The 15,972-nt window shown below is 40.1% G+C and overlaps 1 non-coding gene across 1 annotated transcript; it reads right to left on the minus strand.

Annotated features, from left to right (window-relative positions):
- Positions 1 to 14,945: 14,945 nt before the first annotated feature.
- On the minus strand, positions 14,946 to 15,019 carry TRNAT-CGU. Its single transcript has one exon. It is a non-coding gene; the product is annotated as a tRNA-Thr (tRNA).
- Positions 15,020 to 15,972: the final 953 nt, after the last annotated feature.

A 15,972-nucleotide genomic window follows, 5' to 3' on the forward strand; every position in this document is an offset into this window, starting at 1 on the left:
GTACAATGTACACTGCTCTGGTGACAGATGCACCAAAGTCTCAGAAATCACCGCTAAATAACCTACTCATGTAACCAAACACCACCGTTCCCCAAAAACCTATTGAAATAAAAGAGTTAAAAAACTATAGCAGAATTTTTATTTTTAGCAAATGCATGTAAATTGCTTAAAACAGCACCTGGCTCATAATAAGCACTCAGTAAAGTTTACTATCTGTATTGATCACTTATTAGTGATACCAATCACCAATCACTTATTAGTGATAAAAAGTGAATAACTTTTTATATCAAGTGCTCAGTCTCATGAATGACAGTGAGATATCTCATTTTACAGTTAGTGAAGTTTTTTAAAGTAACATATTTACAAGACAGTCGAGTGAATTATTTTTCCTAAATTAAGATGGCATATGGAAAATTTACACCTCAACCCTACAATTTCAAACGTCGGACAATTTTCGCTTTGTCAGATCGCTTTACCTTGTATGTTGTTTCTCCCTTCTCAATCATTTCACCTCATCTCTTCCCCCTTGTCTCACCTCTATTTACGCTATTCTGGGGCTCTAGACCTGTAAAGATCCTTCAGGTGACATGGTTAGGGACATCGATTTTGAGGAGAACTTTGGCAGGCAAGGAGGTGTAGCTTCAGACCCAGGTAAGCCTGCAGCTATGATCTCGTTAGAGCTTATCTGCTTTCTGTGTCTGTCATTGCTTCCGGCTGGGAATCTTCAGGCTGTGGACCCAGCTGAGTCCCCTTGCGTCTGTATGTCACCTTCTAGTTACATCTTTACATGTGTTGTGCTGGGGGGTAGTGTGCAATCTAATGAAGTCTAACATCTCCCAGGAGAAAGTGGTGTTTAAGGCACAGTGGGAAAATCCACTGTGTTGTACATTTATTTAATCAAGGGGAAAGTCCCGAGATGATTTTTATAAGTCATATGGCATACTTGGAAGGACAGTGAATACGTGACATAGCATACATTCTCATTTTACACTCTATTTTGAAAATCTAACTTTTCAGAAAGCTCACATAAACTTGAAAGAGTATAATTAATGCATTTGCTAAGACAGTTAGGAGTGCCTTCTTAGCCCTGGAGGCAGCACATCAGTCTCGTAATCTGAAGGTCCCGAGCTTGAACCTCAGAGAGGGCATGGTGATTTTGTAGTTTCCATATACTTCTGCTTGAGAAAGAAATATCCCACCCATTAAACTTTTCGGTATGAAATCTGGATTCCTGGATCACTGACAGACAACACGACTGAAAAATGAGGCTGCAGTCCCTCAAGAACCCTACCAACTTCCTTTGTGAGCTGGATGCTGTTTTAATGCACTGACTGCAGTATTATACAGTACCACAATCTACACCAAATACCATAAATCTGTATTAGTTGCCTATGGCAACTTCTAAAAATTACCATGAATTTAGTGGCTTAAAATAACACAAATGCATTATCTTAAATGTTTAGGGGTCAGAAGTTTAAAATGGGTCTTAGGGAGCTATAATCAATATGTGGCAGAGCTGCTTTCCTTCTGGAGGTTCCAGGGAAGAATCCATTCCTTGCCACATTGCTTGGCTCATGGCTGCATCACTGATCTCTGCTTCTGCTGTTACATCTTCTCTAACTCTGGGGAGTCTCATGCAGCCTGGTTGATGGATCCGTTTGGTGACGGGGAGTGCAAACTCAATGTCACCCAATTGGTGCAGTTTGAGAAAACTGACCATAACCCTGGTGTTGCAGCTTTAGTTTTGCCTTCACCCAATGACAGAACCAGCAGGACAGGGATCGAGATAAACCTATCCCATTCTTAGTTTGCATTGATAGGAACAAGAGGGCTGTATTCCCTACTGCGGGAGGCTTCCCCAAGAGGAAGACCCCTCTAGAAAACTGTCCACGAAGTCATAACTATCTTATGTGGGAAGGAAATAGACAGGTAGAAATAGGATCCTGCTCCCCGACAAGATGTGGACAACGTGGTCCCATCCCAGTGAACTTGGAGGATTTTATGAGACAAGATCCTCCTCAAAGGCAGGTCCTCCTGCCCCGTCAGAAATGGACCAAAGGGCCCCACCCATAGCTCATGAGCACCTGCCTGCCATGGATCATGGTGTCACTCCTGAAGCCCTCCAATGCTATCGGCTTACCTCTACCCTTGCGAGAAATCAGGATTCTTGTCTTTTAAAGCTCGGTGTCCAAAAACCCCATAAACATCTGAACCCTCACTCCTTTCTCCCCTTCTACTCTTGCTGGTATGTAGGGTCACTCGACCACAGCAAAAACCAGGAGACCGTGGCCCCATCCCTAATTGTTCTTTCTGGAGGGGGTAAAGTCAGGACACATGCAAGAAGAGTGGTCCTCCACCCCAAGGGTGGCCACGTTTTGACTAAGAGTGGATGAGGACCCTCTGCCCAATGTGCTGAACTCTGTGAGGTACTGATGGCTGTGCAGGCCACTCCAACAGCAACTCCCTGCTATTTATTTATAGACTCATGGGCTGTTATAAATGGGCTAGTCATATGGTCCAGTGACTGGTGGATGGATAATTGAGCAGCCATGCCAACATGGCGAAATCAAAGGAAATATACTAATAGAGAGATATTCCCTTTGCATGGTTAGGAGGACTCAATATTATCAAGACGTCAATTTTTCCCAATTTGATCTATAAATACAACATAATCCCAATCAACATCTCAGCCAGTTATTTGTGGATATTGACAAATAGATCCTAAAGTGTATATGGAAAGGCAAAAGATGCAGAATAACTACACAACATTAAAGAAGAACAAAATTGAAATACTGGAGAAACACCTCTGCCATGTGTTCAGATATCCATTCAGACCCCAATCTGACCAAGGCACCTTCTTCACAGCCCAGATAATGCAGCAATAGGCATGTTCCTATGGTGTACAATGACCTTGATTTGCTCCATCACTTCCAGGCACCCAGAGTGGGAGGGGTGGTGTTAAAGCACTGGAATTAATAACTCAAGCAACAACTACAAAAGGACCATCAGGAAGGACAACTCAATGAAGGGTGGTACTCCTGCTTAATGAAAGTATTTGGACCTTAAATAGTGCCCTCCAGTGAAAGGGAAACATGGCATTGCAATGCCTGCTGGGCAATGCTAACTTTGGAAGTGTGGTTGCCTGACATGGCTAAGCCTAAGGAATCCCTATCTCAGTATATCCAACCACAGTGTTTGGAGGTCAAGGCTGTAGGGAGCCACAATTGAGCCACTGCACTCCAGCCTGGGTGACAGAGTGAGACTCTGTCTCAAAAAAACAAGCAAGCAACAACAACAAAAACAAACAAACAAAAAACCAAAACAATCTATGCAGTAGGTTGACATCCTGGACTATTGCTTCTGGTGGTAGACTGTGTTACGCTCTTTGTTATCCTCCACCCAGTGACAATGGTATTTCTCTCATTTGTTTAAGTTTTCTTTAATTCCTCTCAGTTGTCTTTTGTAGTTTTTCAGTGTGCAGGTCTTGCACACATTTTTTAACTTACCTTTAAGTATTTGATAGTTTTGAAGCTCCTGTAAACGGTATCTTTTTGTTTTAAAAATCCGATTTGTCTTTCCTTTGAATGTTTCACTAACTTTGGAATCTTGGAATTTAATCCTGGGAATGTCCTGCTTCGTCATGATGTGTTATCATTTTATAAATGGTTGAATTTGATTTGCTGAATTTTTAAGGATTTTTTTTCTTCTTATGAGGAACACTGGTTTGCAGTTTTGTTCCTTGTATGGCTTTGTCTGGTTTTGGTATTAGGGTAATGCTGGCCTGATAAATGAGTTCAGATGTGTGGCCTCCTCTTTTGCTTTCTGAAATAATTTGTGTAAAATTGATGCTATTTATTGCTTAAAAAGTTGGTAGAATTTACTTTGGAGCCTTCTGGGCCAGATTTTGTTCCTTTGTAAGAATATTATAACACATGGATTTAATTTATTTAATCGATGTAGGGCTATTTAGGTTATCTATTTCTTCTTGAATACACTTTTTGTGTCTTTCAAGGAGTTTTACCATTTCGTCTATGTTGTCAAAGTTATTGGTAAAATACATTCATAACATTTCCTTGTGTCCTTTTATTATTTGTAGAAGCTCTAGTGATATCTACTCCTTCATTTGTTTCTTTTGTTTTTCTCTTTTAATATATTTTTTATTTTTTAAATATAGAGATGGGGTCTCACTATGTTGCTCAGGAATTAATTTGTAAGCCACCATGCCCAGGCTACTGTCATTTGTGATATTTGTGTCTCCTCTCTCTTTTTTTCCTGAAGAGTATGGCTAGAAGTGTATCAATTTTGTTAATCTTTTCAAAGAACAAGCTTTTGACGTTATTGTTTTTCCTTATTGTTTTTCAGTTTTCTATTTCATTGGCATTTACTCTTTAGTATTTTCCTCTTCTGCCTGCTTTGGATTTAATTTGCTCATCTTTTTTACTAAGTTTCTAAGGTAGAAGATGAGAACATTGATTAGAGACATTTCTTCCTTTCTAATATAAATGTTTAATGATAAAATTATCCCACTAAGTATGGTTTTTGCTGCATCCCACAAATTTTGATATGTTGTATTTTCAGTTTTATTCAGTTTAAAGTGTTTTCTAATTTATCTGTGATTTCTTCTTTGACTTATGGGTTATTAGAACTCCATGGTTTAATCTCCAGATATGTGTGGCTTTCTCAAATATCTCCAAATGTTATTGATGTTCAGGTTATTTTTGCTGTGTACAAGAAAAAACTCTCTGTGATTTTAATCTTTTCAATGATTATGCATATATATATATACACACGCACATTGAAAGAATGTATATATATATATATATGTTGTCTTCTATGTTATCATATATGCGTGCAGTCACTCAGATAAAGATGTAGACTTCATAGTTTTAAAACATGCCTGAACTTTTTCTTTTTTGCAACTCCTCCCATCAAGTTATATTGTATGTCACTTTTCCTTACACCTACATGGACTTTGGTGACTGCCTCCATTAATAGAATGCAGTAAACACAATGCTATGCAACTGTTAAAGTCTAGGTTAGAAAAAGGTTTTGCAGCATCTACCATTTTCTCTTGGGGCACTTGCACTGGCGGTCTTCAGCCATCATCTACCATCTTGTTGTTCCACATCCTTGTCAGCATTTGGTGTTGTCAATATCTTGAATTTTAGTTATTTTAATAGGTGTGTAGGGGTATCACATTGTTGCTTTAATTTGCAATTCCATAATTACATGTGATTTGGGGCACATTTTCATATGCTTCTTGGCTATCTGTATATCTTATATATGTTTAGATCTGCCTATTTCTTACATTGAGTTGTTTGTTTTCTTATTGTTGAGCTTTAAAAATTCTTTGTATAATTTGCATACCAGTCCTTTATCTGATATGTGTCTTGCTAACATTTTCTCCCAGCCTGTGGCTTGCCTTTTCATTTTCTTATTTGTCTTCTGCAGAGCAGATATTTTGAATTTTAATGAAGTTCAACTTATCAATCTTTTTCTTTATCGAAGATGTTTTTGACGTTGTACGTAAGAAGCTGTTGCCAAACTCAAGGTTACCTTGATTTTCTTCTGTGTTATCTTCTATGAGTTTTATAATTTTGCATTTTATATTTAGGTCTGTGATCTATTTTGAGTTAAGTTTTGTGAAAGATGTAAAGTCGGTGTCCAGATTCATTTTTTGCATGTAGATGTCCAGTTGTTCCAGCCCCATTTGTTGAAAGTACTATCCTTTCTCCATTGAATTGCCTGTGCTCCTTTGTCAAAGATCAGTTGACTATGTTTGTGTGGGCCTATTTCTGGACTCTCTATATTCTATTCCATTGATTTATGTGTCTGTTCTTTGACCAATATCACACTGTCTTTATCTTTTTTCTTTTTTTGTGAGACGGAGTCTCTCTGTCACCCAGGCTGGAGTGCAGTGGCATCATCTCGGCTCACTGCAACCTCCGCCTCCCAGGTTCAAGCAATTCTCCTGTCTCAACCTCCCGAGTAGCTGGGATTACAGGCATGTGCCACCAGGCCTGACTAATTTTTTTATTTTTAAGAGAGACGGGGTTTCACCATGTTGGCCTGGTTGCTCTCGAACTCCTGACCTCAGGTGATCCACCTGCCTCAGCCTCCCAAAGTGCTACCATGACAGGCGTGAGTCACTGCCACTGTCTCAATTGTTATAGCTTTATAGTGAGTCTTGAAACTGGGATAGTGTCAGTATTTCAATTTTGTCCTTCTTTAATGTTGTGTAGTTATTCGGCATCTTTTGCCTTTCCATATATGCTTTAGGATCTATTTGTCAATATCCACAAATAACTGGCTGAGATGTTGATTGGGACTATGTTGTATCTATAGATCAAATTGGGAAAAACTGACATCTTGATACTATTGAGTCCTCCTAACCATGCAAAGGGAATATCTCTGTATTAATATATTTCCTTTGATTTCATTCATCAGGAGTTTTCTAGATTACCACATGCAGGTATGGCATATATTTTGTTAGATTTATATCTAAGTATTTCTTCTCTGGTGCTAACATAAATGGTATTTTGTTTTAAATTTCATATTCCAATTATTCACTGCTGGCATATATGAAAACAATGGACTTTTGTATATTAACCTTGTATCCTGTAGCCTTGCTATAGTCTTCATATTAGTTTCAGGAGTTTTTGTTAACTCTGGGATTTTCTACATAGATAATCATGTTATCTGTGAATAAAGATAGTTTATTTCTTCCTTCCCAATCTGTATATCTTTGATGTCATTTTCCTGTCTTATTGCATTAGCTAAAACTTCTAGTACAATGTTAAATAGGAATGGTGAGAGTGAAGACTCTCGCATTGTTCCTAATCTTAGCAGGAAAGCAACTAGTTTCTCACAATTAAGTATGGTGTTGGTTGTGGCATTTTTTGTAGATGTGCTTTATCAAGTTGAGGAAGTTACCCTCTATTCCTAGTTTAGTAGAGATTTTATTATGAATTGGTGTTGAATTTTGTCAAATGCTTTCTCTGCACCTATTGATATAATCACATGATTTTTCTTCTTTAGCCTTTTTATGTAATAAATTGCCTTGATTTTTGAAGGTTGAACAAGTCTTGCATACCTGGAATGAATCCCAATTTGTTCTGGTGTATCATTCTTTTTATGCCTTGTTGGATTAGATTTGCTAATATTTTGTCGAGAAGTTTTGCATCTATATTGATGAGAGATATTGGTCAGTAGTTTTCCTTTCTTGTAATGTCTTCATCTGGTTTTGGTATTAGGGTAATGCTGGCCTCATAGAAAGAGTTAGGAAGTAATTTCTCTGCTTTTATTTTCTGGAAGATATTTTAGAATATTGGTATAATTTCTTTCTTTAGTATTTGGTAGATTTCACCAGTGAAAGCTGGGCCTGTTTCTCCTATTGCTTCAGTTTCTTTAGTAGATATAAACCTAACTGGGTTATTTATTTCTTCTCATGTTAGTTTTGGTAGACCATATCTTTCAAGGAATTGGTCTATTTCAACTAGGTTATCAAATTTGTGCGCACAGAGTTGTTCATAAAATTCTTTTATTATTGTGTTAATGTTCACAGACTCAGTAGTGGCCTCTCCTTCACTTCTGATATTAGTAATTTGTGTCTTCTGTCTTCTTTTTATTAGTTAACTGGCTAGAGGTTTATCAATTTTACTGATTTTTTTTTAAAGAACCAGCTTGTAGTATTGTTAATTTTCTCTATTAATTCTGTTTTCTATTTCATTGATTTCTGCTTTAATATTTAATTCTTTTTTTCTGTTTACTTTGAGTTTAACTTATTCTTTTTCTAGTAGCTTAAGGTGCAACCTTAAATTATTGATTCTAGATCTTTCTTCTTTTCTAATATGTGCATTCAATGCTATAAATTTCCCTCCAAACACTGTTTTTTCTTCATCTCATATATGATTGATAAGTTGTATTTTCACTTTAATTATGAAACGTTTTTAAAATTTCTTTTGAAACTTCTTTAACCTATCTGTTATTTAGAAGCATGTTGTTTAATCTATAAGTATTTTGGACTTTTCTAGTTATCTTTTTGTTACTGATTTCTAGTTTAATTCCATTGTGGTTTGGTAGCATATTTTGCATTATTTCTTTTCTTTTAAAATTACTAAAATGTGTTTTATGGTCCAGAATGTAGTTTGGTGAATGTGAGCTTGAGAAGAATGTATACTCTGATGTTGGATGAAGTATTTTATAGATGTCAATTATTTACAGTTGATTGATGGTGCTGTTCTGTTGAACTGTGTCCTTACTGATTTTCTGCCTGCTGGGTCTGTCAATTGCTGATTGAGGGTTGTTGAAGTCTCTCCAGCTCTAATAGTGGATTCATCTATCTCTCTCTCGCTCTCTCTTTTTTTTTTTTTTTGAGACGGTGTCTAGCTCTGTCCCAGACGACAGTGCAGTGGTGTGATCTCGGCTCACTGCAACCTCTGCCTCCTGGATTCAAGCGGTTCTCCTGCCTAGGCCTCCCGAGTAACTCGAACTACAGGCGCCCGCCACCATGCCCGGCTAATTTTTTGCATTTTTAGTAGAGACAGGGTTTCACCATGTTAGCCAGGATAGTCTCGATCTCCTGACCTCGTGATCCACCCGCCTTGGCCTCCCAAAGTTTTAGAATTACAGGAGTGAGCCACTGCGCCCAGCTTTTTTTTTTATTATTATACTTTAAGTTTTAGGGTACATGTGCACAACGTGCAGGTTTGTTACATATGTATCCATGTGCCATGTTGGTGTGCTGCACCCATTAACTCGTCATTTACATTAGGTATATCTCCTAATGCTATCCCTCCCCCCTCCCTCAACCCCACAACAGTCCCCGGAGTGTGATGTTCCCCTTCCTGTGTCCGTGTGTTCTCATTGTTCAATTCCCACCTATGAGTGAGAACATGCGGTGTTTGGTTTTTTTGTCCTTGTGATAGTTTACTGAGAATGATGATTTCCAGTTTCATCCATGTCCCTACAAAGGACATGAACTCATCATTTTTTATGGCTGCATAGTATTCCACGGTGTATATGTGCCACATTTTCTTAATCCAGTCTATCTTTTTTTTTTTTTTTTTTTCACCCAGGAGTGCAGTGGCGCAATCTTGGCTCACTGAAAGCTCTGCCTCCCGAGTTCAAGCGATTCTCCTCCCTCAGCCTCCCGAGTAGCTGGGATTACTGGCATGTGCCACCACACCCAGTTGATTTTTGTATTTTTGGTAGAGGCAGGGTTTCACCATGTTGGCCAGGCTTGTCTCTAACTCCTGACCTCTGAGGTGATCCGTCCATCTCGGCCTCTTAAAGTGCTGGGATTACAGGCGTGAGCCACCACGCCCAGCAGGATTCATCTGTACTTCTTATGAATGTATTTATTTATTAGAGACAGGATCTTGCTGTGTCACCCAGACTGGAGTACAGTGGTGCCTGGCCTCAAGTGATTCTCCCAACTTGGACTTCCAAAGTGCTGGGATTACAGGTATGAGCCACAGTGCCCAGTCTATCTTTCTTACTTTGTCATTTTTAGTGGTTGTCCTTGTATTTGCAATATCCACTTACAACTAATTCAACTCTGTTTTCGAATTACACTATACCACTACACAGGCATTAATAAGTCTTCCCAGTTCCTCCCTCTAGCCCCTTATGACATTATTGTCAGTCATTTCACAGCATCTGTAAGCTGTATCATTGAAACATTGTTGATATTATTTTGAACAAAGTGTTACCTGTTAGGTCAATTAAGAATAAGAAAACTAAAATGTTTTATTTTACTTTCTCTAATTCTCCTTTAACACTCTTCCTTTCTTTATGTAGATCCAAGTTTCTGACCTGTATCGTTTCCTTCTTTCTCAAGAACTTTTATCATTTCTTACAAGGCAGCTCTTCTGACTACAAATTCCCTCAATTTTTGTTTCTCTGAGAAAGTCTTTATTTCTCCTTCATTTTTAAAGGATAATTTCATAGAAATACTGTATTATATGTCTTTTTATTTGAAGAATAGCACTATTTCTATTTTCTACATCATATCCATGAAACTAATAATTTACGGACTTACAATGTAGGTCTTATTTTTTTAAAGCTGTTATCTCTTGTACTAGATTGTCGTAACTTGAGGGCTCATACTCAGTCATAATGTATAGGTACTTTATTGAATACCTTACAGGATCTTGCACCTTGTAAATTCAATAATGAAGATAAATCCTGAGTAATGACTTTCAAATGGAATTTGTTTTTCTGATTCAAAGCAAAAAAGACACTGAAAGAAAACAGAGTTATAATAGCATAACAATGAAGGTCAATCAACCACCAATTTGCTTGGTACCCCTCACATTCTCCACACTGGATTTTCAAAAGGTTTCATTTTCAGGATCTGATGCACAATGTGAATGCCTTCCTCATGTGTAAAGCTCTTGGGCTGAACTTTACCATGTGAAAACTTTGTTCAATTGATTGAGTATGGAGAATTAGTAAAAGGAATTTATTAAGTTATTATTATTTGAGACAGAGTCTCACTCTATCACCTAGGCTGTAGTGCAGTGGTGCAATTTTGGCTCACTGCAACCTTCACCTGCCCAGGTTCAAGCGATCCTCCCACCTCAGCCTCCCCAGTAACTAGGACCACAGGCATGCATCATCTTGCCTGGCTAACTTTTGTATTTTTGATAGAGAGGGATTTTTGCCGTGTTGCCCAAGCTGGTCTTGAACTCCTGGGTTCAAGTGATCTGCCTGCCTCAGTCTCCCAAAGTGCTGAGATTACAGGCGTGAGCCACTATGCCTGGCCAGAAATTTATTTTGAAAGTCTTTTTAGGCCGGACTTGTTGGCTGGGCATGGTGTCCTGCGTCTATAGTCCCCAGTTACTTGGGAGGCTGAGGTGGGAGGATCGCTTGAGGCTCGGGGGTGGAGGTTGCTGTGAGCTGAGATCACACCACTGCACTCCAGCTTGGGAAACAAAGTTAGACTCTCTAAAGCATACCCCAAGACAAAGGATGTGCCTTAATGAGTATGTGATTTATTGAGGAAATGATCCTCCGGTTGGGGAAGGAAAGGTAACAAAACAAAGATGTGGTCTCACATAACATCTAGCTTTGGCCTGACCCATGAGACAGGGGCTCTGGAATATAAATTGCATAGCAGAGTGGTCACTGAGTCAAGGGACTTGACTTTTATACTCCTTCCCCCATCCATCAGTTATTAGCTGCTGGGAACGGAATGGTGGTGTAATCTACTAGATGTCTCCAAACAGCCAAGGGCAATTCATGGGAGAACTTCACAGAGTTACACCATTGTGGGGATAGGTGTGTAACTTCCCAAGGAGTCCTTCCCGTCCACTGCACCCAGAAAGACCACAACATTGCAGTAAAGAAAGAGTTTAATAGACACGAGGTCAGCCACGCCACAGGGGAGATGGCGTTAGTACTCAAATCATCTCCCTGAAGGCATGGAGGTTATGGGTTTTTCAAAGACAGTTTGGTGGGCAGCAGACCAGGGTAGGGGGAAAGCTGATTGGTTGGGTTGGAGATGAAATCATAGGGAATTGAGGCTGTCCTCTCATGCTGAGTCAGTTCCTGGGTGGAGGCCACAAGATGGGTTGGCGGGTCCAGGTGAGGACATGTGGTTGTCAGAAATGCAAAAACCTGAAAAGACATCACCATATTGTAGGTTGTGCAATAGTGATGTTATCTGCAAGAGTAATTGGGGAGGTTGCAAATCATATTACCTCCAGAAAAATGGCTGGTAATTATTTAGAATTCAGACCCTTCTCATCCTCTAACTTGGTGGCCTTTCATTAGTTTTATAAGAACAGTTTAGTCTTTGGGAAGGGGTATTACCATTTAAATTATAATCTAAATTTCTCCAAAAATTAGTTTGGCCCATGCCCAGGAATGAGCAAAGACAACTAACCAGTGAGGCTGGAAACAAGATGAAGTCAGCATGCCAGATTTCTCTTACTGTCATAATTTTGCAATGGCTGTTTCAGGTGTAGTGGCCTGTAAAAAACAAACTAGGAAGAAGAAAAAGAATTGAGAGAGTTTCCAAGATTCTGTGCTACTGTAAAATAACTAAGGAAGTGGAATACCCTAGGTTTGTAATTTTAAGCTGAGGTGTGAATGTCCCAGATGTCATCTGTTATTTAGGAAAAATAATTGATTTCATTTACTTGCTAATATAAATCACTAATTTTGTTTTAATGTTTTGTGTTAGTTTCCTAGGGTTGTCATAACAAATTACCACAAACTAGGTGGCTTAAAGTGATAGGAAATTACTTTCTCACAGTTCTGGAAGCCAGAAGTCTAAAATCAAGGTGTGGACAGGGTCAAGCTCCTTTAAAAGCTCTTGGGAAGAACCCTTCCTTGCCTCTTTCAACTGTGGTGATTGCCAGAGATCCTTGGTGTTCCTGTAACCACTTAACAGGTTCCCCTTGCCTGCTGCCTAGACAGAGCCAATTTATCAAGACAGGGGAATTGCAATAGAGAAAGAGTTTAATTCATGCAGAGGAGTACAGAAGACTGGAGTTTTATTATTCCTTAAATCAGTCTCCCCCAAAACACGGGGATTGGGGTTTTTAAGGATAATTTGGTGGGTAGGGTTCAGTGAGTTGGGAGTGCTGATTGGTTGGGTCAGAGACGAAAGCATAGTGAGTTGAAGCTGTCTTCTTGTGCTGAGTCAGTTCCTAGGTGGGGGCCACAAGATCAGATGAGCCAGTTTATTGACCTGGGTGGTACAGCTGATCCATTGAGTGTAGGGTCTGTTAGGTTTTACAATAGAATAGTGATGTTATCCCCAGTAGCAATTTGGGGAGTGTCAGAATCTTGTGGCCTCCAGCCGCATGACTCCTAAACCGTAATTTCTAATCTTGTGCCTAATTTGTTAGTCCTAAAAAAGCAGTCTAGTCCCTAGGCAGGAAGGGGGTTTGTTTTGGGAAAGGGCTGTTATCCTTGTTTCAAAGTTAAACTATAAACTAAGTTCCTCCCAAAGTTACTTCAGCTTACGCCCAGGAATGAACAAGGACAGCTTGGAGGTTAGAAGCAAGATGGAGTCAGTTAGGTCAGAGCTCTTTTACTGTAATAATTTTCTCAGTTATAATTTTGCAATGGCAGTCTCATTCCTTGGCTTGTGGCCAGTAACCGCAATTTCTGCCTCCATCTTCACAGGGCCGTCTTCCCAGTATGTCTGTGTCTCTGTGTCCAAACCTCCCTCTCTTTCTTCGAATAAAGATCCCAGTCACTGGATTATGCCCCACCCTAATCCAGAATGACCTCATCATAACTTGATTACTTCTGCAAAGACCCTAGAAAGGCAGATTTATTAGAGAAAGTATGAAAATAGGTTGCAAGAAAGCAGTGGCCAAATCAGCATGAGAGAAGCTGACTGCAAAGAAACAAAGGCTTGCTGGAGATTTTATAGAATAGTGTTTATGCTGTAAACTGAAGAGGGCTTTGTGCAGTACTGATAATGCCAAAGTTGAAGTGAGCTGCCTTGCAGATGTGTGGTGATAGTTGAGCACAGGAAGATTGGGAGTTGTTTGTACAAGAGGGCTATGTGTCCTGGACCATGAAGAAAAGCAGACTTATAGCTTATCTGCTTTCTGTTCTTGCTTTCCCTTGGTCCCGTCAGCCTGACTCCTTTTCCCAATTAGGACTCCACAGTTAACTTGGTCCATGCCCAGAAATAAGCAAAGACAGCCAGCCCATGAGGCTAGAAGCAAGATGGAGTCAGCCACAGCCATGTCAAATTTCTCTTACTGTCATAGGTTTGCAAAGGCAGTTTCAGAGTAAAACGATTAAACACTTGTCCCTAATTGTTCAATAAATAAGAAAAATTATAAAAAGCAACAATATACGGAACTTTATTGCTTGTTTAGGTGCCAAATATCCTTCTAAAATATTTTGTGTGTACTTACTCAACAAGCCCTCCCATCAACTATATTAGGTAGGCTTATTACTATTTCCATTCCACATGTGAAGAAAGTGATGCCTATGGAGCTAGAGCAATTTGCTAAAGGTCCTTTAGCCATCAAATGGAGCCCCTGAGGTTTGAATACAGCTGATGTGACCTAGTTCAACAAGGTCCCAATCAAAACGAACAGCAGTGAGGTCCAAACATAGGGACAATTTTCCAATATTTTACCTTGCTACTTAATGATACTTAGAGTAACATAGTAGCCACATTGTGAATATTTCTCATTAAAAAGTGAAAAACAGGCCAAGCGCGGCAGCTCACACCTGTATTCCCAGCACTTTGGGAGGCCAAGGCAGGCGGATCACTTGAGGCAGGAATTGGAGACCAGCTGGGCCAGCATGGTGAAACCCCGTCTCTAATAAAAATACAAAAATTAGCTGGGCGTGGTGGTGCACGCCTGTAATCCCAGCAATTCTGGAGGCTGAGGCATGAGAACTGCTACTGCACTGGAGCCTGGGCGGCAGAGGGAGACTCCATCTCAAAAAATAATAAAATAAAATAAATAAAATAAAATAAATAAAAGGCAAGCATGCCCCAGCAAATGTCCTAATTTTTGTTTGTAGCTACTAATGGGTTTGTTGTTCATTAATTTCTTATCTTATGAACTCAATTATAGAGCTGGAGATTTTTAGAATCTAGAGGGATTTTATTTATCTGCATGCCTACAACAGTTATCTACATGCTTTAAACTGTAACACATTGTAAGTGCTCAAAAACATTTTACCACAGTTTAAAGCAAGACATACGAAATTGATTGAGGTGGGTCACATGCATTATTCTTTCGCAGTGTTTTGCATTTGCATTGTCTACCTCCTAAAAATTTACTTTTTAAAAGTAAGGAATCTGAGCAGGATGCATTTAACCAACTTGGGATTTATCCAATTGTGTTCTACTGCTGTTAAGTTTGGTGAGAATGTTTGGCAATTAGTGTGAGGACGCAGTTCCTCGTCAAGAAAACAATTTTCAGAAACAGCTGATTTTCTCTGGAAAAATCATCAGGCCCCACTGGGAGTCGAACCCAGGATCTCCTGTTTACGAGACAGGCGCTTTAACCAACTAAGCCATAGAGCCACGCAGAGCGATCATCTGGAAGTGAATCTATCTCATTTTGCTTTGACAAAATGAGTTTATTGAGCGTTATCTGCTGTCTTCAAAAAATATGCCAACTCGAGAAACACTTCATTTCCTCAGGATCTTTTGAAGACATGCGAATACACAGGGAAACGTATTCGGCAGTTTACAGTGTCAAAGGATTTTTCTATTAATCCAAGAAAGAGTATTACAGAAAGCTATACAATACGTGAAGACGATTAAAAGGAATATATCTATACATAATTTTTAAAAAGCCTTTGAATCTTGAAAGTCACTCACTTAGGGCGCGTGAAGCTGCCAAATTTGTCAGAGGAGCAACAGGCTTCTCTCGTATGGAGCCGTGGGACTTGGCGTTAAGGCACTCTTCAGCTACAGGTGTCAGCCCGTTTAGCTCCCCTTCAGGTCTTGTGATGTCATTTTCAAGAGGACAGTGAAGTTCTGTGTCACGTGGGGCCCCTCAGGAGGGGTGCGGAGATGGGGTAGGGGCGCGGAGATGGGGGAGGGGCGCGGAGATGGGGGAGGGGCGCGGAGATGGGGGAGGGGCGCGGAGATGGGGGAGGGGCGGAGCAGCAGGACTCTGCTGCTTTGGCCTCAAGGAATTTGGTCGACACTTGAAGACTGACCAAGAAAAAGTCATTTGTCGCAGTTTTCTCCCACCCTTTGTTTTCTTTTGCTCCTCTTGGTCTTGTTTTTGGTTTTTTGAGTTCTTTCTTCTTTTCTTCCCCCCGCCCCCCCGCAGTCAGTTCTGAAAATCGCCTCCCAGAGGAGATAACGCGTTCTTCTCCGTAACCCGTCCTTGCACGCCCTGGGGCGGGGGTCCCGGTTCTCATCCCTCCGGGGACCTGCAAGGAGCCCCGCCCGCAGGCTTTGAACCGATTGCGGCTCCGCGTCCAGGAGCAGGCCCCGCGTAGGGCCGGGGAAGGGCCGGGGGA

The sequence above is a fragment of the Nomascus leucogenys genome, chromosome 22a (assembly GCF_006542625.1).
Source record: "Nomascus leucogenys isolate Asia chromosome 22a, Asia_NLE_v1, whole genome shotgun sequence".
NCBI lineage: Eukaryota > Metazoa > Chordata > Mammalia > Primates > Hylobatidae > Nomascus > Nomascus leucogenys.